The 27,082-nt window shown below is 47.5% G+C and overlaps 1 long non-coding RNA gene and 1 pseudogene across 1 annotated transcript in view; both read left to right on the top strand.

Moving 5' to 3' along the window:
- Positions 1-10,859, top strand: part of LOC145518725 (uncharacterized) — a 157,037-nt gene extending 146,178 nt beyond the window's left edge. Inside the window, exon 9 of the long non-coding RNA XR_014063223.1 lies at positions 10,559-10,859. This is a non-coding gene — a long non-coding RNA (uncharacterized LOC145518725). The remainder of the gene's footprint in view (positions 1-10,558) is intronic.
- A 14,809-nt stretch (positions 10,860-25,668) lies between these two features.
- On the top strand, positions 25,669-26,468 carry LOC145518999 (CD151 antigen pseudogene; annotated as a pseudogene).
- Positions 26,469-27,082: the final 614 nt, after the last annotated feature.

The following is a 27,082-nucleotide window of genomic DNA, read 5'->3' as shown; positions in this document are numbered from 1 at the left end:
GATGAGAAAATCCACATCGGATGAGGAGCAAGGGGCGCAGACCCAACTCCACCTGGAGCCTGGAGCCTAGCCCAGGCGACCCCAGCAGGGGCACAATTTGTCCTCAGATGCACGAGCAAGAAAAAAAATGCCTGTTCATGTAAGCCACTGGCTTTGGTGGCTGTTAACCAGAATTAGCATAGTGATTGCCAGTTCCTACTGGGAAGCGTTCCCCTTCCATCCTCAGTTGTTTGGATGGGGCTTGGCACCACCCAGCGGGGCCAGCATGGCCCCAGTGTGGTCAGTAGATGCCCCTGTGCTGGAGATGCTCCATTTGCCACCCCTCCCATTCACTCTCCGCCCAGCTCCTGCCTGCTCCAAGTCCAGGGGAGCTTTCTCCCCTGCAGTCCCCACTAGCTGATAACAATGTTTTCTTTCCTTGCCCCTCAGGCCAACAGACAGTGTGAGATTTTCTCTGTGCTCCTCCCAGCTGCCCCAACACCCCTATCAGCTCCCTATCTCTCCCTCTCTCTCTCTTTTTTTTTTGTCCCACCCAGTTTTTGTTTTGTTCAGTCACTCAGTCGTATCTGACTCTTTGTGACCCCATGGACTGCAGCATGCCAGGCTTCCCTGTCCGTCACCATCTCCGGGAGCTTGCTCAAACTCATATCCATTGAGTCGGTGATGCCATCCAACCATCTTGTCCTCTGCCACTCCCTTCTCCTTTTGCCTATAATCTTTCCCAGAATCGGGAGCTTTTCCAATGAGTTGGCTCTTTGCATCAGGTGGCCAAAGTATTGGAGCTTCAGCATCAGTCCTTCCAATGAATTTCAGTATTGATTTCCTTTAAGATTGACTGGTTTGATCTCATTGCAGTCAAAGGGACTCTCAAGAGTCTTCTCCAGCACCACAGTTCAAAAGCTCCAATTCTTCAGCACTCAGCTTTCTTTATGGTCCAACTCTCAGACCCATACTTGACTACTGGAAAAGCCATAGCTTTGACCATACAGATCTTTGTTGCCAAAGTAATGTCTCTACTTTTTAATACACATTCTGTGTTTGTCATAACTTTTCTTCCAAGGAGCAAGCGCCTTTTTTAATTTCATGGCTGCAGCCACAATCCATAGTGATTTTGGAGCCCAAGAAAATAAAGTCAGTCACTGTTTCCAATTTTTCCCTATTTATTTGACAAGAAGTGATGGGACCAGATGCCATGATCTTAGCCTACCTGGTTATATGGAGGTTTCCTTGCCTTTTTGGAAGTCTGAGGTCTTCTGCAGTGTTCAGTGGATGTTCTGTGTGAATGGTTCCACTTGCAGGTATATTTATTGATTTATTTGTGGGAGGAGGTGAGCTCCACATTCTATTCCTCTGCCATTTTGATTCCTCCCTCTCCCTCTCCTGCCTATCAGCTCCCTAATACACCCCATGTCTCCGTAAAGAGATCAAATAGTACTTTATATTCAGCATCTCCCCCATGCCCTAAATGGGATTTGGTCTTGTCCAGTATGATACTTCTGATGCCCATGGGCAAGTTCCTTAAATTCATTTTTCCCCCACTTGACAAAATGAGGGTTGTACTGTTTTGCCCTTTTAAGGTTGTTGTGAGAAAGAAATCAGATCACAGATGGACAGTGCCCAATCTTGTGCTTGACTCCTAGGCGTTGCAAGACAGGTCATCTCCCCCAGCCCATGTTGCTATGGCTGGCACTCGCTAAAGCATTAACAAATATTTGTAGTTTGAAAAGCTCTATGGTAGATTTTCTTTCTTTGACCTTTTGATTATTTTTCTTCTTGAAATAGCAGAATAAGGCCCCTAGTACCATGGCGACAGTCTCTATAGAAATCCATAGTTTGTTCTCAGCACACCCACAGATGCCAGTGGGAGGCTGGCATAGATTTGGACCAATGGAGAGAAGGGAGGTTTAGCCTTGTCCTGGTTACAAAGAACTTTTTTTTCCTCTATCAAATGGACCTTTCTGTCCCCAATTCAGCATCATCTAGGCTTCTCCTAATGTGCGCTAATTTTCCAGTGGCTCCTAGAAAGAGTGTATTTCCAATCTCTCCTGGGACAGACAGAGGGGTTTTGAACAGGGTAAAGCAAGTTTAGCTGGGGAATATTTGGAGCCTGCTGAGGAGTCAGGTGGCTCTGATTGTATTCCTGTCACGGGTTGTGAGCATGTTTGCTTAGAACAGGTAATCTTTTTGGATGCTGTAATCTGAGGTTAGAAATAGACTTGTGTTGTTCCCAGAAAACCCTGTGGTTTTGGCCTTTTCTTTGGCAGGCTTGCTCTAGTCAAGGTTGGAAATATATTCACTTAGGAATGGAGGTTCTTTATGAAACCAAGGAGAGTCTCTGTCCCTTTAAGAGGGTCCTTGAGGAGGGACAGTCAGAGAATCACAGAGCTGAGGGCCAGATGGCCAGTAAACAGGATGGCAGTGAGTTACAGAGAGGCCAGCTGGGCCGTCTGCTGTAGTTGCCTCGCAGTAGAGAAGGCTTCGTTTGGTGGCTGCAGTTAGAAGATCTGAGTGAGAGCCAGGCAGCCTGGTCCAGGGATCTCAGGATGATCTGACTTGTCCCATCTTCTGCCTGAACTGGGACTCAGAGTTCTAGACTGGAAGACAGTGGGAAAACAACAGAAAAAGTACAGGCTATGGGGTCAGACAGGTCGGGGTTCAGATCCTAGCTGTGTTCCCTGGAGGGTGATGTAATCTGTCTGAGCCTCCATTTCCTCATCTGTGAAATGGGATGATAGCCCCAGCTCACAAATACGTTGTGAGATAAGTACCAATAATGGGTGGAGTATGCTGTATGGGGTAAAGTTCAGGAAACTTTCGGCCCCCTCTCCTCTCCTCTCCTCTGGAGAGCGTTGTTGTTGTTGTTGTTCAGTCACCAAGTCGTGTCTGACTCTTTGGGACCCCATGGACTACAGCACGCCAGGCTCCTCTGTCCTCTACTATCTCCCGGAGTTTGTTCAAAATCATGTCCATTGAGTTAGTGATGCTCTCTAACCATCTCATCCTCTGCCACCCCCTTCTCCTTTTGCCTTCAATCTTTCCCAGCATCAGGGTCTTTTCCAATCAGTCAGCTCTTCGCATCAGGTGGCCAAAGTATTGGAGATTCAGCTTCAGCATTAGTCTTTCCAATGAGTATTCAGGGTTGATTTCCTTTAGTACTGATTAGTTGGATCTCCATGCAGTCCAAGGGACTCTCAAGAGTCGTCTCCAACACCACAGTGCAAAAGCATACTAATAACTGTTAACCAAGAGGGGCAAAAGGAAAAATCTTTCTATAAGAGCCTGGAGTCTTGGCCATTTAAAAGGGAAATCCCAAAATGTAGCTAAATACCTTACTCAGAACGCAAGTATTACTTAGGACTGACTGGTTTATCAGCTACCTGTAAGAGAAAACCTAGATAATCCTGACTTAAACAAGATAAAGAATTATTTTTCTCTCATGTGACACTGCAAAGAGTCAAGGCTTGGAATGGTGGCTCCCATGTCATCCCTTCCAGGGAGCCAAGGCTCCTTCCATCTTTTTGTTCTGTTATCCTTAAAGTGTGGCTTCCATCATCAAGATCATTCAGTTCAGTTCAGTTCAGTCGCTCAGTCGTGTCCGACTCTGCAACCCCATGAATTGCAGCACGCCAGGCCTCTCTGTCCATCACCAACTCCCGGAGTCTACCCAAACGCATGTCCATCGAGTCGGTGATGCCATCCAACCATCTCATCCTCTGTCATCCCTTTCTCCTCCTGCCCACAATCCTACCCAGCATTAGGGTCTTTTCCAATGAGTCAACCCTTTGCATGAGGTGGCCAAAGTATTGGAGTTTCAGCTTCAACATCAGACCTTCCAATGAACACCCAGGATTGATCTCTTTTAGGATGGACTGATTGGATCTCCTTGCAGTCCAAGGGACTCTCAAGAGTCTTCTCCAACACCACAGTTCAAAAGCATCAATTCTTTGGCGCTCAGCTTTCTTCATCGTCCAACTCTCACATCCATACATGACCACTGGAAAAACCATAGCCTTGACTAGACAGACTTCTGTTGGCAAAGTAATGTCTCTGCTTTTAAATATGCTATCTAGGTTGGCCATAACCTTCCTTCCAAGGAGTAAGCGTCTTTTAATTTCATGGCTGCAGTCACCATCAGCAGTGATTCTGGAGCCCCAAAAAATAAAGTCTGACACTGTTTCCACTGTTTCCCCATCTATTTCCCATGAAGTGATGGGACCAGATGCCATGATCTTAGTTTTCTGAACGTTGAGCTTTAAGCCAACTTTTTCACTCTCCTCTTTTACTTTCATCAAGAGGCTCTTTAGTTCTTCTTCACTTTCTGCCATAAGGGTGGTGTCATCTGCATATCTGAGGTTATTGATATTTCTCCCGGCAATCTTGATTCCAGCTTGTGTTTCTTCCAGCCCAGCGTTTCTCATGATGTACTCTGCATATAAGTTAAATAAGCAGGGTGACAATATACAGCCTTGACATACTCCTTTTCCTATTTGGAACCAGTCTGTTGTTCCATGTGCAGTTCTAACTGTTGCTTCCTGACCTGCATACAGGTTTCTCAAGAGACAGGTCAGATGGTCTGGTATTCCCATCTCTTTGAGAATTTTCCACAGTTTATTGTGATCCACACAGTCAAAGGCTTTGGCATAGTCAATAAAGCAGAAATAGATGTTTTTCTGGAACTCTCTTGCTTTTTCAATGATCCAGCGGATATTGGCAATTTGATCTCTGGTTCCTCTGCCTTTTCTAAAGCCAGCTTGAACATCTGGAAGTTCACGTTTCACGTATTGCTGAAGCCTGGCTTGGAGAATTTTGAGCATTACTTTACCAGCATGTGAGATGAGTGCAATTGTGCGGTAGTTTGAGCATTCTTTGGCATTGCCTTTCTTTGGGATTGGAATGAAAAATGACCTTTTCCAGTCCTGTGGCCACTGCTGAGTTTTCCATATTTGCTGGCATATTGAGTGCAGCACTTTCACAGCATCACCTTTGAGGATTTGAAATAGCTCAACTGGAATTCCATCACCTCCACTAGCTTTGTTCATAGTGATGCTTTCTAAGGCCCACTTGACTTCACATTCTAGGATGTCTGGCTCTAGGTGAGTGATCACACCATCATGATTATCTGGGTCATGAAGATCTTTTTTGTACAGTTCTTCTGTGTATTCTTGCCACCTCTTCTTAATATCTTCTGCTTCTGTTAGGTCCATACCATTTCTGTCCTTTATCGAGCCTATCTTTGCATGAAATGTTCCTTTGGTATCCCTAATTTTCTTGAAGAGATCTCTAGTTTTTTCCAATCTGTTGTTTTCCTCTATTTCTTTGCACTGATCGCTGAGGAAGGCTTTCTTATCTCTCCTTGCTATTCTTTGGAACTCTGCATTCCGATGGGAATATCTTTCCTTTTCTCCTTTGCTTTTCGCTTCTCTTCTCTTCCCAGCTATCTGTAAGGCCTCCTCAGACAGCCATTTTGCTTTTTTGCATTTCTTTTCCATGGGTATTTTCTTGATCCCTGTCTCCTGTACAATGTCACGAACCTCTGTCCATAGTTCATGAGACACTGTCTATCAGGTCTAGTCCCTTAAATCTATTTGTCACTTCCATTACATGGTCATAAAGTTGCCACAGCTCCAGTCATTGTGCCCACATTTCCAGGCACCAGCAAGGAGAAAGAGAAATACCAGAGAGTGTACTTCTCCGATGACTCAACATTTAAGAACAAAACAAAAAACCTACCAGAACCTCCATCCAGTGATTTCCGCTTATATCTTATTGCCTACCTCCCCACACATGCAGACAGCAAGGGAGGCTGGGAAAGTGTACTGCGTAAGTAGATTCCCCCCAGTAATATAGGGGTTCTTTTTAGTAAAGAGAAAGGGTAGAATGTTGTCCCTGCCATAGCCAAAGCTTCTTCAGTTTCATTGGAAAGGTATGCCTGGGCCAACACTGGAAGCAAAAGCATTTTACAAGAACCTGTTCCTCCATAGATTGTCAGCAAAGGTTAGTTCCTGTCCCTTCCAACTTCCCGTTGCTCCATACCACTTCCATGTTAGAGAATCTGATACTGGCTTACATACAACTCCTAATGCTGCATAGATTTTTTTTTAATGAATCAGAAACGTTCAGAGTCAGAAGCTCAGGTGAATTACACACAGGTTCCATGTGGAGAATTTACTAAAACCTGAAGACTAACCACTGAAATCGAAAATATTTTGCATTACCTCACACCTGCCTACCTTATCAGCTGCATTAGTTATCTAACACTGTGTAACAAATGGCCCCCAAACAGCGATTTGGAAAACAACACGGGTTTATGATGTCACTATTTCTGTGGGTCCGGAGAAGGCAATGGCACCCCACTCCAGTACTCTTGCCTGGAAAATCCCATGGACGGAGGAGCCTGGTAGGCTACAGTCCATGGGGTCGCTAAGAGTCGGACACGACTGAGCGACTTCACTTTCACTTTTCCCTTTCATGCACTGGAGAAGGAAATGGCAACCCACTCCAGTATTCTTGCCTGGAGAATCCCAGGGACGGCGGAGCCTGGTGGGCTGCCGTCTATGGGGTCACACAGAGTCGGACACGACTGAAGCGACTTAGCAGCAGAAGCAGCAGCAGCATTTCTGTGGGTCAGAAACCTGTACATGACTAAGTTGGGTCCTCTGGCTCAGGGCTTCGCACAAGGCTGCCACCATGTTATACAGGAGGCTGCGGTCATCTCAAGCCTCAACTCAGGGCTGATCTTCTTCCAGGTTCACTCATGCAGTTACTGGCAGGATTTAGCTCCTTGCTGGCCGTTGGCCAGAGCCTCCTTCATTGTCTTGCCATGAGGCTTCTCCATAGGGTAGCTTACAATATGGCAGCTTGCTTCAGCTGGACAAGCAAGTGATAAAGCCAGAGACAGAGTGGGTGCGAGAGGGAAGTCTTTTAGAACCTAATCTCAGAGGCAGCATCCCATGGCTATCTCATCCTGTTTGTTAGAAATAAGTCACTAGGTCCAGCCCAGACTAAGGGGGGTTGAGGAGGGAGAGCTTCAGAAGCACCAGTCAGTGTTGTGTTTCATCACTCACCTTCACTCTCAGCGTTTCTGACACAGGAGTCTATATCCCCCCATGAATGAGCCCAGCTCCTTCCTACCACAGGGCCTTTGCATGTGCAGTTCTGTCTGTTTGGCAGCTCTTGTCTTCCTCCCTGCCTAGTTCTTCTCATTTTTCAGAATTCCTCTCCAGCCTTATTCTTGCAGAGAAGCCATCCTTGACCTGCCTGCTCCTGTCACAGGAAGGAAGGGTGCTTGAAATATTACTCAACCCAGCTCTGAATATGTGTGCCTTACTGGCCAAGCTACTTGTATCAACTGTGATATTTCCTTCATTTGCTTGTAATGAGTAGGATTTTCAGGCTACAAACTCAGGTCTGGGATACATATAAAATCTATAATTCTTTATTATGCCTAGGTTCAATTTCTATTTTGAGTCTCCATGTAGCTGGGGTAGGTCTCAGCTGAATCACAGTCAATGCATTCCCTCCACTTCCCAGCAATCACAGCTATGCTTGGTGTGCAAAGGTGATGGGACGAAGGCCACTAGTCATTGATGTCACCTTCAGTGGCATTTATCATTCAGTCATTAGTCAGTGCAGGTCACCATGGAGCGGTCCCTTGTTCTTGTTTGTGAGTTAACTCAGATCAGGTGACTCTGTGACCTCTGTGACATTCTAGGGCTCACAAGAGTCATCGTATTACTTCTTAGGCCTCACAGGATTGTGGTAAACTCTGAGATGTCTAAATTCCCAATCACCTACGTGCCATGTGGACACTGCTACCCTTTGGGGCTTTTCTTCCTCCATGGGGGTCCTCCTTCCCTTCTGCTCAGAGATCCCACAGGCTATTCCTCTGGGGACTTTGTCTTTGTCCCCACACCTGGCCTGGGGAGCAGAGCACAGAGGCCTCTTTAGTCAGGGCAGCGACTTTCTCATCCCCCGCCCAGTCCTTTTCTGCAGAGCCCAGGGGGCATTTTTCTGGCCAGCAGGGAGGATTGGAGCACCCTGCTCTGTGCATGTCTTCCTCCAAATGCCTTTAACTAAGCCACGAGTCCTGTCCAACCTCCTGAGAATCTCCTCTTAAACACCCAAAAGCAGACTCCGACACCAGCTGATAAGTGACTCCGGAGGGCATGGAGGCTCAGAGGAGGCGTCCCATCTGGGCCGTCCAGACGGGAGGGGTGGGCCTTTGAGGCCAGAGGTGAGCTGAAGAACCAGAGGAATTGGATAAGCCAGAAGGGGCCGCTCAGCAGGAACGAGCCTGGTTAAAGGGGAGGTGTGGAGATGGGATCTGAGTGGCTGCCTGTTGGGACAGAGGAGAGTGCAGGTTGTGCCTTGGGGAGCAGCTATAGAGAAAGCTATAGAGAAGGCTGGAGAAGCGAGCAGAAGCGATCTGGTAACAAAAGGTCTTGGATGACAGGTCTAGACATTCGGATTTTATCTTCAGAAAATGGAGATCCATGGGAGGAATTTTAAGCATGTGGCGAGGTGGCTGGCTTTGTGATTTAGAACGTTCTCTCTGAGCCAGGGGGAGGATGGGCTGGAGTCAGAGGACCAGGGAGGGGCCTGGCGCAGCCACTGTGGCAAGAAAAGAGAGGGCTGCAGTGGGCAGAGAGGCTTGGTGAGCAGGGGACCAATTCCCAGAGCCTGGAGGGTGGGGCCACCCAGACTTGGTAAATGAGGGGAGGTGGGGACATAGAGAGCCAAGAGCTCAGGATGACTCCACAGCCTCTGATGGCGCCTTTTACTGAGCTGGCAAGACGGGGACCCCAAGGGAAAGAGTCTGGAGAGGGGGTGAGAGCGAGTTTGGTCTGAAGTCCAGTTTGGAGTTAGGATTCTGTGAATAAGGAAGCTTCTCAGCAGAAATCTCTAGAGCAGAAAGCTCATGTCAGTCTGTCTTCACCTGTGCCTCTTCTTAGGATCACACAGAAGGTGCATTGTTTTGGTTAGTTAAAGCCCTTCCCTTATAAAATGGCTAAATTAACTCATTATTGATTTATTTCAACTGTTAGAGCTCTTAGTCTATTAAGGTACCATCATAGAAAAGAGAACCAAAGATAAAAATGTTAGAGTTTATCATCTAACATGGAGAACAGATCATTTTAAAAATGACAGTACAAAATAAGTGCTACAGGGAACTGTATTCAATATACTGTGATAAACCATAATAGCAAAGAGTATGAAAAGGAATGTATATATATATATATATATATATATATATATATATATATATATATGTATAAGTGAATCACTTTGCCGTACAGTAGAAACACAACATTGAAAATCAATTATACTTCAATAAAATAAAATGCAAAAAAAAGTATATCAAAGAGGCAGCCTCAGAACTCCAATAATTTCTTGTAGTTTCTAGGGACCATGGTCAACTAGGATGTTTCAGTAGCAGCTGACTGTAAAATCCACTGTGGCCCAAATAAATACAAAAACTAGGATTCACCAAAGAAGAGCACTCCAGGGCTGCTTTCTGGGGCTCGGCCATCCCTGCAGGGGCCCCGGGGCCTGCCTGCTTGCTTCTCCACCATCCTCTGCACTTCAGGTCTTGGTACCAATCTCTCCTGGTAGCACATGCTTGCTGCATCCTCAGCTCCACCGTTTCAGTGAAATAGACCAATTTTCCCAGGAAATATGACATTTTCCTGGTTCCGCCAGTGTGTTGACATTGGCACTTGAAAGGACATTTGTCATCCCCGGGTGGACAAAGTGTGGTGTGTCCAGCAGCATTTTAGTAAGGCTGGAAAGCATTTGGGAGGTGATGGGGATATGAGGAGAGAGCTTAGCCTTTGAAGCCAGACAAACCTGCATCCTGGTCTTTCTGCGAGTGCTTGGTGGGGGTAGGCCACTTCCTCTCTCTGAATGTCTCTGTTAGCACTTCTGAAATGACGAGAGCCGGGGACTAGAGACTGAGTGATTGAGGAGATGACTTTTGTGAAGTGCCTTCTGCTCTTCCTGGCTCACAGGGGCTCTCTTCTTTGCTGTCAGCACGCCTTCCCTCCCACCCACCTGCTTTGTACAATGAGAAGTTGGTGTTCTATCAATCCATCCCCCGACACCCACACCAGGACCAAGCTCAATCCTGCGAAATGAACTGATCATGGTAGAATTTCATGCAGATGCTGAGGGAGAGAGTTGGGTGAGGGATTTGAGGTGGCAAGGGTAGGGAAAATACAGGTTGCTTGGCTAATATATATACCATATGTATGTAAATATTATTTTTTTTAAAATCTGTTCACATAGACTATTCCAATGAATAGAGTAATAATTGGAAAGCAAGAGAATGACTTTGGTCTTTCCTGGTGCCTCAGATGGTAAAGTATCTGCCTGCAGTGCAGGAGACCCAAGTTTGATCCCTGGGTCGGGAAGATCCCCTGGAGGAGGGAATGGCAACCCACTCCAGTATTCTTGCCTGGAGAATTTCATGGACGGAGGAGCTTGGCAGGCTACAGTCCATGGGGTTGCAAAGACTCAGACATGACTGAGCGACTAATACTTTGACTTTTTTTTTTTCCAGGATGATTTCACTAAAAAAAGTTTTAAAAACCACCTGTGTCATGTTAGGGTTCAAGCTATCAAAAATAGAACCTCCCTCGCTGTCAGATGCCTCTGTTCCACTCATTCACCTGGCAAAGCTGTGAGTGAATATGGAGCCTGCTTGCAGGAGAAGAGTGTCTGCCTGGCAAGCCTGATGGGTCACTGCAGCCTGCCCTGGCCCCCTGCATGCAAGGTGGCCACTATCTTTAGACATTTGTATTTTCCTTTGTGTGGAAAGGTAATTGTGGCCTCCATACCCTGTGGCTGTTACCATTTTGCATGGCCCTGAATAGAGGCAAAAATCTTTCATAAAATTCTTTTTTTTCCAGGGAAACTGTTGGGGGAGGAGGTGGTGGGGATTTGAGTCTGTTTTCTAAGGTATGCAGAAGCAAGGCTGGTACAAGTGTAGCAACCTTTCAGGATTTGCAAAATGCTTAACTGTGCGCCATCAATTGCTGCCAAATGCGGTTGTCATGTAAAGTAGCTTAATTGGCCCACAGGTGGGTTGAGTTTGAAACCCTTGGATTGTACCAATGCAAGAGAAAGGAAAACAGATTTGACAGATTCAGGCTGGGGCTGTGTAGTTTACAGGAATACAGAGGAAAAACATCTGAAGACAGAATGGGCCTTAAATGGAAAATGGTCAGGTCATAGATAGAAAGATAGATCAATGGATGGATGTTAGCTGAGAGGGACCAAGGAAAAATGCAGACATCAGGAGTTTTGGACTGTAATATTTAAAAAATGTAACCATGGCCATATGGAAGATATTCCAGACAGATGCTATATATTGAGACGTCCAGGGATTGAAGATGACAATTCACACTAAAGGGTTAGTCCACATTGTAACTAAGGCAGAGTTGGCTGTAGACATCATCAGTTGAGTTGTGTCACCAGGGGAAAATATTTACTCATAGAGTCTAGAGTTAGGTTCAGCAATCAGATTCCCAGTTTCGAGCTGCCACCCTCAGGAAATCAGGTAACCTTGGTAAACTACTTCTTTGGATCTCAGTTTCCTCATCTACAAAATGAATGCCTGTCATGGAGAGCATGGAATGCTGTAAAAGTCATGCCTCACGTACAATTAGAGCTTGGTCCATGGTTGCAATTATATTTTCATGTATCACTTTTTTCAACACTCTATAACTACAGTTGATCATATCCTCTGTGCCCGGTCTGTACTAGGAGCTAAGGATACAGGATAAGGACACTTGTTTATTTCATAAATATTTGCTGAACACCTATCATGTGCCAGGTCTTCCCTGGTGGCTCAGCAGTAAAGAATCTGCCTGAAGTGCAGGAGACCTGGGTTTGATCCCTGGGTTGGGAAGATCCTCTGGAGAAGGGAATGGCTACCCACTCTAGTATTCTTGCCTGGAGAATCCCACGGACAGGGGAGCCTGGCAGGCTACAGTCCATGGGGTCACAGAGTCGAACATGACTGAGCGACTAACACTTTCACTTTCACTTACCATGTGCCTGGCAGACACTGCTGAGCCCTGGAAATGGACTTGGGTGGAAACAGACAAGACTGCTATCTACAAGGTGGCTCCAGGCTGGGGTGGGAGACAGACATTCACATAACAAAAATACCTGCCATAGAGAGGTCCTTGCTGAATACCAGAACTTCAAGGGGCTCCCGTCCAGTGGGCTCATCACAGGGATTATCAGCCCCTTTTGCAGACGAGAAAACTGGAGCTCAGAAGGGTGAAGAGACTTGTCTAGGTCCCCCACCTAGTGACTGGCAGAGCCTCAACTATCATAGAACACAGACTAGCCTGACTCCAAAGTGTGGGATCTTTCTCAACTGCACACTGCTGAGGTGCAACCTCAGCTGCTGGGGTATGTTTCAAATTTCTGGGTGAAGACACCAGGCCAAGGCAGAGTCGAGAATACGCACAGACACCAGAAGTATAGTTTTCAGAGGCTCCAGTTTGGGGGGGATGTCATTTGCAGGCTACAGAAGAGGGCTTTGAAAAGAGTAGGCTCCTCCTGGCCGCGAAAGGTACTGGATGTGTCTTGGTATGTGTATGTGTGTCTGTGACCATACATGTGTGTCTCTATTTCTGTGTGTGTGTGAATGTGTGCATGTACCTCTGGTGTTTGTGTGAGGAGGGGAGGCAGACATATTTGTGTGTAGGTGTAGGTGTATTTGCATATGTCTCTGTGTGACTGTATCTCTGACCGCGTCCTTATTTAAGTGTGTGTGTGTGTTTGAGTGACTGTGCGTGTCTGAGTTGGGGGTGTGTGGATAGATGTGTGTCTGTGCATATGCATTTGCGTGCATCTCTCGATTGGCGTGTGTGTCTTTGGAGACGTGTCTGTCAGTGTCTGTGTGTGTGCATGCCTCTGTGGGTGTGTGTGGGTGACCTGCCCCCCACCGCAGGTGTTTCTGTGGAGCTAATCGAACTTGTCCTTCAGAACCAGGGAAACGACAGCGTTGATGCCTTTCGCCTTATCTCCCAGCCTGCTGTTCTGTCAGAGGAAATTAGATTTGCTTGGCACAGCCTGCTCCCTGTGAGGTCATTTTGGCTGCAGTCCGCACGTTCTGCTCTCCTAGGTATTTGTCTTTTGATTGCTTGATGAACACATGCCAGCCAATGTCGAGATCAAGAGAACATGAGTTTCGGGGGGGGGATGGTTTAAAATAAGAATCATCGAAGGGTGTAACGTTAGCTGTCCGTCTTCTTTGCTGTGTACTTGGAAGCCATGATAAAGAAGATAGAGCTTTGGCTTTGGAATGGTAAGACCTCAGTTCAAGTCTCCTGTTGGCCCCTTATTTAAAAGCTGTGTGACCTTGGGGAGGACACTGTACCTCTCTGAGCCCAGGGTTTTTTACCTGCCAAGTTCAGAAGTTCTTTGGAGGAGCCGATATAATAAAAGATGAAAATGTTCTCAGAAATCCACAGAGTCCTTAAATTCTATGATATCAAGGCTAAGAGGCTGAGTGGGAAGTCTCCAGGCTCAGAGGTCAGGAAGGTGCATGTTTGGATCCTGGCTCTATCCTTTTCCTAACACAGGAACTTTAGCAAGTTGTGATGTCTCTCTGAGCTTCAGATTGCTTTTCTGTTAAACAGGATATTATTTATAAGGCACTTAGTCACTGCTAGCCACTGTGAGGGGCCCCCACTGTTACTATTTTGGCTGATACAACAAGGGTGATGGGAATATGAATATCTGCCCACTTCCAAACTGTCTGTGAATGTAAGCAAGACACAGCCTCTGGGATTGAGGGGGAACCGACGATGTGATAGAAGTGATTTACACTTATTTGTTTTTACGACTTCAAGACGCAGCATCAGCAGAGTGTTCTTGGCATCGCCGTATTTCTGACCAGCAATTTGTGTTTCCTCTCGAACTCAGAGGCTGTTCTAATTGCAGAAAGGAGCTGAGGATGAGGTGGCCTCCATCCCAGAGTGGTCCAGACCAACTTCTGGGGGCCAACTTCCCCACATCTCCAGCCGCATCCCTTCTACAGGATTCCCTCACTCCAGCATGACGTCACCTCGTGCCCATTGCCTTGGAACATGCTGTTCCCTCCCTGGGAATAGCCCTCACCACCATGTTACCCCCAGATTGTCTGGGCTGGGCTCCAGGTGCCTCTGCTCAGGCTAAGACACATGTCCCAGCCCCATGTCCCCAGCCTACCCTGGATTCACCACACCATGTGTGATGCCCAGGGCATTTCAGTGGTCTGCTCTGTGTCTGGCTCTCTCCCAGCCAGTGCCCTCCAGGAGGGCAGGGACAGGGGACGACAAGGCCCTTGGTGGATGTTTGCAGAGTGAACCCATGGAGATCAGCTGTTTTCTCTCATTTTCTGTCCCTGCCCCCTTAGATGCAATGCCTTCAGATATCAATCTACTCATAGAGACTCACTTCTGACAACCATTTTGCTCAAAAACAGAGATCTTGGAGAGACTTACCTGGTCGATTTGGTTTGGTTTAGAAGCAGGTTTATGTCTGCTGGACTGTTGGTCTTTAATAAGAGTGCACGCCGGCCAGAGGACAAAAGTCTCCCAAGCGCTTGGCCAGCTTTCTCCAGTGTATTAGGGCTAGCGTGGGGGTTTGTCATAAGGAGCGTGGTCATCCATGTAGGCCTGTGACATCAGCTTTGGAGAGTGGTTGAGGAGCTAGGTTCTTGAACTGGACTACTTGGTTTCTAGCCTCAGAGATACTGAACCTCTTTGTACCTCAGTTTCCTCGTCTGTAAAAAGAGGATACATAATAGTACATTATCTGCCTCCCTGAGGTATGGTCAACATTAAAGGAGATCATTCAAGGAAAGTCCTTGACCCAGTGTCTGGTGTAAAGTGAGTGTTCAGTGGAGGTGAGCTAGTGTTCCTGTTGCATTGCATCTGTAACTAGTGGAAATACCAGCCTAGGACCTCCACTGTGACTGTAACAGAGACTGCACAGCTGCAGTGAGACATTGACATCCCTTCTGCCAGAGCTGAGCTCCAGGAATTAGATGTTGGAATTACTCTTTAATTCAGATGAGTTTTTTCGAACAGGAAGACATCATTCAAGAAGAGATATGAGATCTGTCTGTACCTGATGAGGTGTGAGCCTTTCTCTTCCTCAGTGGGTACCTGGTATGTGAGTTGGTCGCCTTGGTGGTTGGGTCACCTGATGGCATAAAGCAGCAGTCAGCAAACGACAGTTCTCAGGCCAAATCCGCCCCACAGTCTGTTTCTGTAAGTGAAGTTTTACTGAAACACAGTCACGACCATTCCCTTACACAATGTCTATGGGTGTTTTGCACCATAATGGCTGGAGAAGGCGATGGCACCCCACTCCAGTACTCTTGCCTGGAAAATCCCATGGATGAAGGAGCCTGGCAGGCTGTGGTCCATGGGGTCGCGCAGAGTCGGACACGGCTAAGTGACTTCACTTTCAATTTTCACTTTCATGCACTGGAGAAGGAAATGGCAACCCACTCCAGTGTTCTTGCCAGGTGGAGCCTGGTGGGCTGCCATCTATGGGGTCGCACAGAGTCGGACACAACTGAAGTGACTTAGCAACAGCAGCAGCACCATAATGACAGAGTTCAGTAGTTGTAACCGAGACCACAGGGCTTGCACAATCTACAATAGTTTCTGTCTGGTCCTTTATAGAAAAGTTTGCTGGCCCCCTGGTGTTAGATTGAAGCAGGATTAAAGCTGATTGAGCTCAACCAGAACACTGGGCACCATCCCGTCTCTCGCTCTCCCTCAAGCCCTGGCATCAGGCTGATCACCAAGACCAGATTATTTTGCCCCACACTGTCTCATACATTTGGTCCCCCATCTCTTCCTCAAATGCCACAGCCTTCGTTCAGCCCTTTCCCCACCCCTCTTGACTATCACACACAAGGGCCACCACCAGCCCACAAGGTGTCTGGGTGGATTAGATTAGGATATCTTCTGTGGGAAGGTGCAGCTCCACCACACGTTGCTGTGCAGCAGGAGTGCCTCTTGGCTGGAAAACTGCCCACCTAACACTATTGATTATACTGGATCCACAGTAGCTCTTAGACCTCTTGGTTCCATCTGTTGATTATAGCATCTCCTGGAGTCCCTGTCCAGGCAGTCCTCCACACCAGAGCTAGAGTGATCCTTCTAACCAACCTGACCACTTCATGGCTTCCCCTGGCCCTCAGGACAGAGCCTATGAACATGACATTCAAGGCCCATCGTGGTTTGGTCTTGGCTAGTCTCCTAGTCCCATGGCTCAAAACCTGCTCAGTCCACATCACACCTGAGCCCTGTCATGCAATTTGACACCCCCCCTACCTGCCACGAGACCTAGACTTCCACACTTGCTAATATTTTGGGGATCAGCACAGTCTTGTCCTTAGTGAAATACTCTGCTCTTCCTTTTACCCATCCAGAAAATTCCTAGTCATCCTTCAAATCCACTGCAAGCATCTTCTCCCTGTTTTGCCCTCCCCAATTCTCCCAGGCAGACTTGGACTCTCCTTCTGCAGTTCGATTCACAAACCATGGTCCATAGCCCATCAGTGGGTCAGGTTAGTGGTGTAGTGGATCTTGATGAATACTTCTTGAAAGATGAAATAGGGTGGAAAACACATAAGTGCATCACTCTTTGTCAGGTGTGGATATAACATAGGATGAATAGCTCAGGCTATGGGGCTGGACTGCCTACGTTCAAGTCTAGTTCTACAGTTGATTAGCAATGACCTTAGGCAAGTGACTTCATCTTTCTGTGTCTCAATTCCCTCATTTGGAAAACGATGATAATGATAGCAGTTCCTTTATGGCCTACCATGAAGATTAAATCAGTATATTACTTAATATATATTTATATATTATGTATAAATATATTTGTATGTTTGCACAACCATACCTGGAGATATAGCACATTTGGTTCCAGATCAATGCAATAAAGCAGATATTGTAACAAAGCAAGTCACACAACTTTTTTGGTGTCCTGTTGCATATAAACTATGTTTGCACTATAGTCTATGAAGTGTGCAGTAGCGTTATTTCTAAGAAAATAATGTACATACCTTAATTAAAAAACAGTACTATTGGAAAAATGGCACCCATAGACTTGTTGGACACAGAGTTGCCACAGACTTTCAATTTGTGGAAAACATAATATCTGTGAAGCATAATAAAGCAAAAGAAAGGCCTTATGGGCTTCCCTGGTGGCTCAGTAGTAAAGAATCTACTTGCAATGCCAGAGACATGGATTCAATCCCTGGGTTGGGAGGATCCCCTGAAAGAGGAAATGGCAACCCACTCCAGTATTCTTGGCTGGAAAGTCCCATGGACAGAGGAGCCTGGCAGGCTACATTCCCTGCGGTGTCAGAGTTGGACATGACTTAGCAACTGAACATGTACACACATACACATACACATTATATATATATATATATATGTATATGGTGCTAAGTCACTTCAGTTTTGTCTGACTCTTTGCGATCTTAGGGATTATAGCCCACCAGGCTCCTCTGTCCATGGGACTTTCCAGCCAAGAATACTAGAGTGGGTTGCCATTCCCTTCTCCAGGAAATCTTCCCGACCCAGAGATCAAACCTGTGTCTCTTATGTCTCCTGTGTTGGCAGGCAGATTCTTTATCACTAGTGCCACCTGGGAAGCTCAATATAGATATAACATAGATATAGATGTAGTATAGATCTAATATATTATCTGCTTAGATAGATCCCAGGCCACACATGGAATGCTATAAACATGTTAGCTAGTGTGTGTGCACGTGTGTGACCATGGTTTATGATGAGCCTTATCTGAAAGCCTATTCTCTGGCTGAATCTATTTTGATCCTTATTAAAGCAATTATTTGACTATATTAATGTTATTTTGTATTCTTTTCTCTCTCTTTTACTAGACAGGCAGCTCCTGGGAGGTGGTAGATATGTCTTATTTATCTCTGCATTCGAAGCATCTAGCAGCATACTTACTTGATCAATGTTTTTTTTTTTTCTTAGCAAATGAGAAAATGAGGCCTAGGTGCAGAAGATGAGGCCCCCAGGGTCTCCTTAGTTCAAGAGCAGAGGCCAGAATCCTCCAGCCCCTCCCCAGCCTCCACCTTCTCCTGGAGGAAACATGCCAAGCCTGCCTGGGATTCAGGCAACTTTCTCAGGCTATCTGGTGTCCATGATGAGAATGGTGAGCACATCTCACTATCGGTGAGAAGAAGGAAAACATGAGGGACCCTCGAGCAAGAAATGGAGCTTCCAGACTGATGCCGGGGAAAACGGAAACTGCAGCTGACCTAAGAGATTTCTATAATGGGAGAAAATCAATTTAAATGCAAATAGCCCACAGCTAGTTGGGGAAAGATTCCATGCTGCCTGCAGAGGAAGGATGGGAAACAAACACAGCCCTCATCACGAGGCTGGTTCACCACTGGACAGGAGGGTTGCTTTATCTGTTTAGGATTAAAGTCTAAACTAGTGACCAAAGTCACATGCATTGCTGGCAGCATTTCCTGGTGCTCTGTTGTACCCATTGAGAAATGGGGGTCTCTGAGGGGGCCAGTTGTCAGCCACTACCATTTACTGAGGTCCTGGCAGGTGATAATTGCCTGGCAAGGCATAGAGGACAAAAGACATCCTATAGACGGGCACTGCCTCTGAGGGGCGTGCAGCCTAGGGACCTTTAGACCCTAGTCAGTTCTGGAGCCATAATAACAACCAACATTTTACAGAGCATTTTATGTGCCAAGCCCATGGCTAAATGCTTGATATGATAGTAACTCACCAAATTCTCACAGTGACTCTGTGACATACAGCCTATTATTATTCCCATTTTACAGATAAGCAAACTGAGGTTCTAAGACCCAGACAGGGTTCCAGAGCTCTGGCTCATACTCCCCTGATGTGCTGGGGAGAGACATGGAGTACATGTGCCCCAGTCTCTGCAAAGCAGAGATGCTGGAGGTCTGGATGCCCTGGGACAGAGGCTGCCCTTGGTCTTGGCCTGGGACAGAAAACATAACCCTGATCAACAAAACAAAAGGTGTGGGTTGCTCTGCCACTAACTGGCTATGTGACCTCAAGGGTCACTTTCCCTCTCTGGGCCTCATTTGCTTATATAAAATGAAGAAAGTAGTCTCAAATGATTTTAGGCTATAAAATTCTATTATTCTAGGACTCCAGCTACTCTCAGGAATAGCCATTGTCCAGCTGATAAAACACCTCCTTCACTCTCCTTTGTGGCCTGGGCCCTGCCCTCTACCCCTTCTGGCCCATATCTGTTGCAATGGAGCACTTTAATTTCCTCCTTTGGTTTCATAATTCAAGGACAGCACCATCTGCCACATTAAATCCACAGTTCCTGATAGCCTCCTTCTCAAAACAAGAGATGGATAAAGGCTTCATCTGGTTTATTTCATGGACAGAGAAGGAGCTGGCAAAACCAAGTGGGGACAGCTTTGGCTTTGCAAGCTGCATTAATCCCCTAATCTTCTGGGAGGGCCCCAGAGCCCATTCTGTCATCTTCACCGCCTACTCTGGCCAAGTCATTGTGATGATGATGATGAGAGATGGCATTTACTAGGGCGCTTCTGAGTCAGGCATGTTCTTAAGTGTTTTGTGGGTTAATTTATTTAAACTCCACCACATCTCTGCAAGGAAGGAGCTAATAAACATAGCCCCACTTGACAGATGCAGAAACTGAGTCACAAGAGGCTTCAGAAACTTGCCAAAGGCTAAATGTGAACTGGCTGGGGAAATAAACAAATGCAAATGCATCCCAAGATGGCCAGTCTGAGAAGGGCTGGGCTTCACAGCTGAGTGTTCTGACCTCTGCTCTTTGAGGAGGTGCAGCCGCTCTCCTCTATGAAACATTCACTCATCACGTTTTTGTGGATCAGCCCACAGCGTGCCGGGTGCTGCTTTCCAGGCTGGGCCCCAGCTGGGAACAAGGCCCATGGGGGCCCACTCTCCTAGGGCTGACCCTGTTGTACAGGAGACAGGACCCAAATAAGCAACTGAATACACACAGTCATTTTAGGAAAATACAAAAGGGGGCAAGAGAGAGAGAGACATGGGTAGATAGTGAGAGAAGGCCTCTTGGCGTGGAGAACTTCTGAGCAGAGATGTGGGCATTCAGCCACATCCCTGGACTCCTCCACCTCAGCCCAAGGGGCATGTGGGGCCTGATAACTCTCTGTCGGGGGGTCTGTCAGGGGTCTGTCCTGTGCTTTATGAGACATTTAGTAGCCTCACTGGACTCGACCCGTAAGATGCCGGTGGCAGCCTGCTCTCTAGTGTGACAGCTGACATTGTCTCCAGATGTCACCAGATGTTCCTGGAGGACAAAATCTCCCTGATGCAGAACTGCTGAGCCATGAGGTCAGCAAAGCAGACAAACGGGCAGAAGGGATAGCAAAGCAGGCTGAGTGCGTGAGAAGCAGAAAGAAGACTGGTTTGGCTCGAAAGCAGTGGCCTGGGGGAAGGCGGGTGGGATCATCAGGGCAATGGGCTCTTTAGAACTCTCTTGAAAGTCCTCAGTAGCACGTCTCTGTGCCAGGAAATGCACAGGCTGTGCCCAAGGACCCAGTGCATACTCTAAGGTGGGCACGGCCAAGGTGCCATCAGCTGAAGGCAGACGTCAGCATGGGGCTGTCCATGGTCACAGAATAGAACAGGATATTCTGGACATAAGGCCAGCAGAGCTCCTTGGAAGGCAGTGAGCACAGTACAGGAAAGCCTAGGGCAGGCGGTGTCTGGACCGCCTCACGAAGAGGGATACAGGTGACTGAGGCCCTCATCTTTCCAGCATCGTGGCTTTTCTGGTGCCATTAGCAACCACCCCGCTCCCCAGGGCCCCATCACAAACTATTTTTGTTGATTTCTATAATCATGGTAGACCCCCTAGCCTAGCCAAGGGGTTGGCATGAGACCCAGGCTTGGCTAACAAATTCTTTCTTACTGGAGTTAGAATATTGGGCAGAGAAACCCATGGGCAGAGGATGACTTGAGTCAGTTTTTCTAATGGAAATGGAACAAGGCATGTTCTTTTGTTCTGGCATATTTTTTTACTCTCTCAGCTCCCTAAGAAGCCATCATTTCTCTCTCTTCCAAGGCCTCCTAGCTTTTCCTTGTAATGCCCTTTCAATTGATGTATATCTATTTAATTTACCAGTGAGTTTCTGATGCTTGAAACTGCAATTAAAATAGAAATGGTGCATTGTGAATAGGGAAAAGGAGTGTGCATTTCTGATCCATTACACTTGGTACTTGACATTAAACAAGCTGTGTATCCTTCTCTCTCCTAGCTGCAACCAGGAGCTTCTCCAGGGCTGGGACCCTGCGTTTTCCTTTTCGTACCCACGTCACTCAGCTCACAGCTGCCTTCTTATTAATTTATTTCTGGCTGTGCTGGGTCTTCGTTGCTGCGCATGGGCTTTCTCTAGTTGTAGTGAGCGAGGAGCGCCTCTTCGTTGCTGTGTGCGGACTTCTCACTGCAGGGACTTCTCTAGGGCCCCCAGGCTCAGTAGCTGTGGCTCATGGGCTTAGTTGCCCTGCAACATGTGGGATCTTCCTGGACCAGGTATCGAACCCATGTCCGCTGCATTAGCAGGTGGGTTCTTTACCATTGAGCCACCAGGGAAGTCCTGGGGCTGCCTTCTTTTTGCACTCACCACGGCTTGTAATGACTTATTTCTTTGTGGGATAATTTGTTTACCGTCTCCTCCCCCACTGTGCCGGAGGTCCCACGGAGAGAGAGCATGTGCAGTCTTAACACACAGGGTGACCGACCGTCCTGATTTGCCTTCGTCACATGGGTTTCCTGGTTCTTGGTCGGCCAGTGCCAGAATCAGGAAAATCCTCAGCAAATTGAGACAGTGGTCACACCACCACGGCAGGCATATAGGAAGTTTTCTTCAATTACGTTTTTTCACACCTAATCTGTGCCAGGGAACCAGGTTGCCTGAATCAGGAGATTCAAGGAAGGAACGTTCTAGCAGCCAGAACTGCAAGTGCAGATTAGAGCCAGACTGAGGAGGGGCTCACACGTCAGGCTAAAGAATCTGAATACACACAGGTGTGGCAAATTCCAAGCAATTTAGAAGCAGGGAGGAGACCGGGAAAGAGGAATTATTTAGGAGCGATGCCTCAGCAGCATTTACCAGGATCTCTAATGAAGGAAACCTTTGCAGAGGCTGCTGAATGAGGGGATGAAACCTGAAGTCGTTTTATCATTTCTTCCTAGGGTGTAGTCTGGGCAGAGAAGGGTTTTGGCTATTTCCTTTTTCACTCAAACACAGCCATCTGCTCAGTTCAAAATGCAGAAAATGTCCTCCTCTGGAAACATAAATTCATTCGTGGCTACGTGGTGAATCCCACTTCTTTGCTTCTCATGGAGATCCAGGGACCTGAACTATTCCACAAGACCATCCTTGGGGTGGGTTTCACTCCTGATCTGTCCGCAGGTGAACAACATGGATGGGCAGCCAAGCACACTTTGGGGGCCTGAAAATTATCAGAGAAGAATATATTTCTAATCCAGCTCCCTCATTTCAGAGAGGGGCTTCCCAGGTGGTGCAATGGTAAAGAATCTGCCTGCTAACACAGGAGACTCAGGAGATGCAGGTCAAAAACATCCCCTGGACTAGAAAATGGCAACCCACTCCAGTATTCTTGGCCTAAAAAATTCCATGAACAGAGGAGCCTGGTAGGCTCCAGTCCATGGAATCACAAAGAATCAGACACAACTAAGCAAGAACATGGCAGTGGCATTTCAGAGAGGGCTAAGAATCTTCCTAAAAAGACCTAACAAGTGAGAAGCAGAGAACGGGCTGCTCACTCCTTACCTTTCTCAATAAAGAACGGAAGAGCATAGCAGGGAGCCCCTAGCAGACAGGAGAAGGTTCTAGGAGGTGAACAGACACAGAAATAAAAAGATAGAATCAGGTGGTTAGAGAGTTTTTCTTCTTTCAGTCTTTCTCAATTCTTATTACACCAAGAAGACTCTCACTGAGGCACTAATACGTCTGTCACACCTCTCCAGATCTCCCATTTAAATGGACATCTAAAAGGCTTCAAGAGCCTAGAGTCTTCAATGGCTACCCTATTCCTCTAGAATTCAGCAATACTGCTTCATTTGCATAATATTTCTTTTTATGAGTAGTTCTATTTGTGGCTTTCCATTTATAGTAATAAGTATGCTTCCCTTTAGAATCAACATATTTTGAGCTTTAAATGTGAGACAAATTCAAGAAAAATAATGAGGGAAGAGGAGACCCAGTAGACTAGGGGTATACAGCTGTTGCACAATTATTGGTGGTCTTCAAACAACTAAAGCTTGAAAACAGGAGCGGAGGTCAGAGGTCCTGTGATCCCAGGCTGCTCACCTGAGCAGGCTCCATTCATGTGATTCAGCAAATGTCAAGCCTGAAATGTAAAAAGTGGTTCCTTAAATGAATTAGAGACAGAGACCCTGGAAAAGGTCAGAGGATTCTTCCCATGACCTTGAACAGATAAACCTCCTGAGATGAGAGAGAGTAGATCTGTTGTTTAACTTGGCAAAGGACCTCCTGGTAGGTAAGGGATCTCCTTTCTAAACAAAAAGGTGGCTGGTGAATTTATATGTTTCCTATGAAAAATCACTGAAACAGTAATCATGGCAGGCATCATGGTAGAAAGGCAGTAGCAGCCTTATTGGCATCCTGTGTTAAGTTCTGTGCTTCCAAAAGCTTCTCCCTTGATGCAAACTCCCTATAATGTTAATGCTAATATTACCTGACATTTAAGGAGCACATACTATGTGCTCCGACCTCTTCAAAGTTCTCCATCCATTCATTTAATCCTAACATCAGTGCTAGGAGACAAGTATTATTACTCACATTTTACAGATAAGAAAATTGAGGTCTTGAGAGGCTAAGCATCTCCACAAGGACATAACCAGAAGACGGTAGAAGCAGATTCAAGCCCAGGCAGTCTGCTTCTAGAGCCTGCCCCCAACTATCACACTTCACAGAGGTGAACGAGTACAGGCTTTATGTTCACCTTACAGAAGATGACTCTGGGCTTAGAGGGTGGAATAATTAACCTGAGATCACACAGCTAATAAATTGTGAAGTCAGCTAAACCACCTCCCAAGAGTAAGCAGCATTTTCCTGGCAGTCATTTCACTAATTAGCAAATGTTTATGGAGCATCTACCATGTGGGCAAGACCCCTCTTCTTGCACACATGTGCTCTTGCACTAGCCATGTGCAGTTGGGGGCATTGTTCCCTCCCTACTCTCCCTCAGACAGGGGGAAGGGGGCAGTAATCTCATGACTTCTTCCTGGGGCCTCTGGGCATCTGGATGCATCTAAGGCAGACCTAAGGGCCCCAGAGACCTCACTGGGTGGCAGAATCAGCCAACCTGGGCAACGGCTGTAGAAACTTTATTCTGATCCCAGTTCTGACATTTTCTGCTAGAGTCTCTGCACCTTCCAAATGGTCTGATTTAACTCACGGGGTTATTGCAAAAATGCAATGGGATGACATCGGCAAAAGACTTTTCTTCCTGTAAATGGCTCCACGTAATTGGTGGCCATTAGCTTGCATTGCTCTCTGGTGCATGATTTTTAAGAGAGAAATTATTATTTGTTTCTAGTTGTCAAAGTTTGAGCGTTACAGAAAAACACACAGAAACAAAGAAAAAATTGTTCATTACCCCTTTACCCCTTGATGATCTCTATTAACCCATTGATGGATTTCCTTCTGGCTACAAAAATATAAATGTAAATATAATCATTGCCTGACAAAATCCAGCAGTGTCCCATTGCGCTTAGAATAAAATCCAAACTTCCTGTAAACACCTCACCTTGGCTTTCAGATTACGTTATCCTGCCTGTGCCTGAGTCTCCCCTACCTCTTTTCTTCCTGCTCACACACTACTTCTCTTCCTTTATTTTCTTTTCTAATACTCCAGTGGCATTGTCCTTAAAGGCTTCAGCACTCTGCCAGAAATGCTCCTCCCCAGATCCTCATGACCAGATTTTTTCAATAGGCAATCAAACTGTCAGTTCCTCGGGTCATCCCTACCTTGTCCCTCATTCTAAACTAACCCATCTTATATCTTCTTTATGGCACTGTACTACTCCCGGGAATTACCTTGTTTATTCCTGAACATATTCTATATGTTTGTCATCTGACTGCCTCCCAAATAATACACTCCCCTTGTTGCCCTGCATCATCGAAGTGTTCAGAATATTGTCTGGGACACAGCTCCTTAGCTACTTAAAAAGTGAATGGAGAGGGCGTGGGCTGCGGTGGGGCTGTGGGCACCCCCCGGCCACAGCCCGCCTGGCCTCTGCCGCCTCGGGTGGACTCCAGGACCCCGCCCGAGTGGGTGTCCCGCCCATGGGCGCGGAGCTCTGCTCGGACCTGCGTCGCGCGTGCTTGGCTGCGGGCCGGCCAGGGCCGGCTGCTTATTCTCTGCGCGCAGAGCCGCCGCCCCTGCCGCCCGCCGCCCGCTGCGCACTGGGTCGCATGGCTGGTTGAGCCAGACCTGTGAGCTGTCCCTAGCCTTCTAGTGGAGCCTCCTCAGGCGGCACTTCTGTCTTCCTGCCTTACAGAGGAGCCATCTCCACCAGCCAGCCCCTTCCCCGCCAGCCGGCCCCAGGATGGGCGAGTTGGGGAAGAAGTTGACAACTACATGTGGCACCATCTGCCTCAAGTTACCTGCTCTTCACTTGCAACTGCTGCTTCTGGCTGGCTGGTCTGGCCGTCACGGCCGTGGGCATCTGGACGCTGGCCCTCCAGCGTGACTACATCAGCCGGCTGCCCACAGCCTGCATCCTGGTGGTGGCGGGCTTTGTCGTCATTGTGACTGAGGTTCTGGGCTGCTGTGCCACCTTCAAGAAGCAGAGGAATCTGCTACGTCTGTACTTCATCCTTCTCCTTATCCTCTTTCTGCTGGAGATTATTGCAGGGGTCCTAGCCTATGCCTACTATCAGCAGCTGAACGCAGAGCTCAAGGAGAACCTGAAGGACACCATGAAAAAGGGGTACCACCAGTCGGCCACGAGGGCGTGACCAGCGCTGTGGACAAGTTGCAGCAGGAGTTCCACTGTTGTGGCAGCAACAACTCGCAGGACTGGCAGGACAGTGAGTGGGTCCGCTTGGGCCAGGCAGGTGGACATGTGGTCCCCGACAGCTGCTGCAAGACCATGGTTCCTGGCCATGGGCGTGGGACCACGCCTCCAACATCTACAAAGTGGAGGGCAGCTGCAGCACCAAGCTGGAGACCCTCACCCAGGAGCACCTGAGGATCATCGGGGCCATGGGCCTGGGCATCATCTGTGTGCAGGTGTTGGGCATGCTCTTCACGTGCTGCCTGTACAAGAGCCTGAAGCTGGAGCTATTGACCACGTCCACAGGCGCTAGCCCTCCGTTTGCACCGCAGCTTCTCGCGTTGCGTTGACTACTGACACTCCTGACAGCTGGGTGCTGCGGTCCAGGACGCGACTCTGCCCCTCCCCTGCTGGGGAGACTGTGCTCTGGTGCCTGGGCCCCCCACCGTGCCATCACCGTGACCTCTGGGGACCCCCAAGCCCCAGAAGTGTGCCTTTAGCTGCACACCAAAGTCCCAAGGCCTAAAAGGTCAGCCCCACCTATCTGCTGGGGTGGGTGGGTGGGTGGGGGCTGAGGATTGTTAACAAGGGTCCCACCGCTGTCTTCTTTGGGCTGAAGTCATGGTCTTGGGTTGCTCCTTGAGGCCTGTGGAAGCTGGGCAGAAATGGGCTGGCACAGGGGGAGCTGAGCAGCAGGTGAGGAGGCCCCAAGTGCCTCCCCCAGACCCCTCGGGTATTGGGGCCTCCTCCTTAGCTGGGAAACAGCTCTGCTGGCCAAGCTTCCTGCTGCCCTCACACTGTGCTGACCGCCATCTACAGCCTTGTGTTGACTAGTTCTTTGTTGTCACCCCTCCCCCAGAGGCAGGCAGCCTGCGGGTTATAGTCACTGCTGTATTCCATGCCTAGGACTGCTCCTGCTACTTGATAGGTGCTCAATAAATGTCTGTGGAATAAAGAAAAAAAG

Source organism: Giraffa tippelskirchi, chromosome 8, assembly GCF_054371585.1.
Source record: "Giraffa tippelskirchi isolate mGirTip1 chromosome 8, T2T-mGirTip1v1.2.pri, whole genome shotgun sequence".
Lineage (NCBI taxonomy): Eukaryota > Metazoa > Chordata > Mammalia > Artiodactyla > Giraffidae > Giraffa > Giraffa tippelskirchi.
Note: the sequence above shows the minus strand (reverse complement) of the source record. Positions and strands in the feature narration are given on the sequence as shown.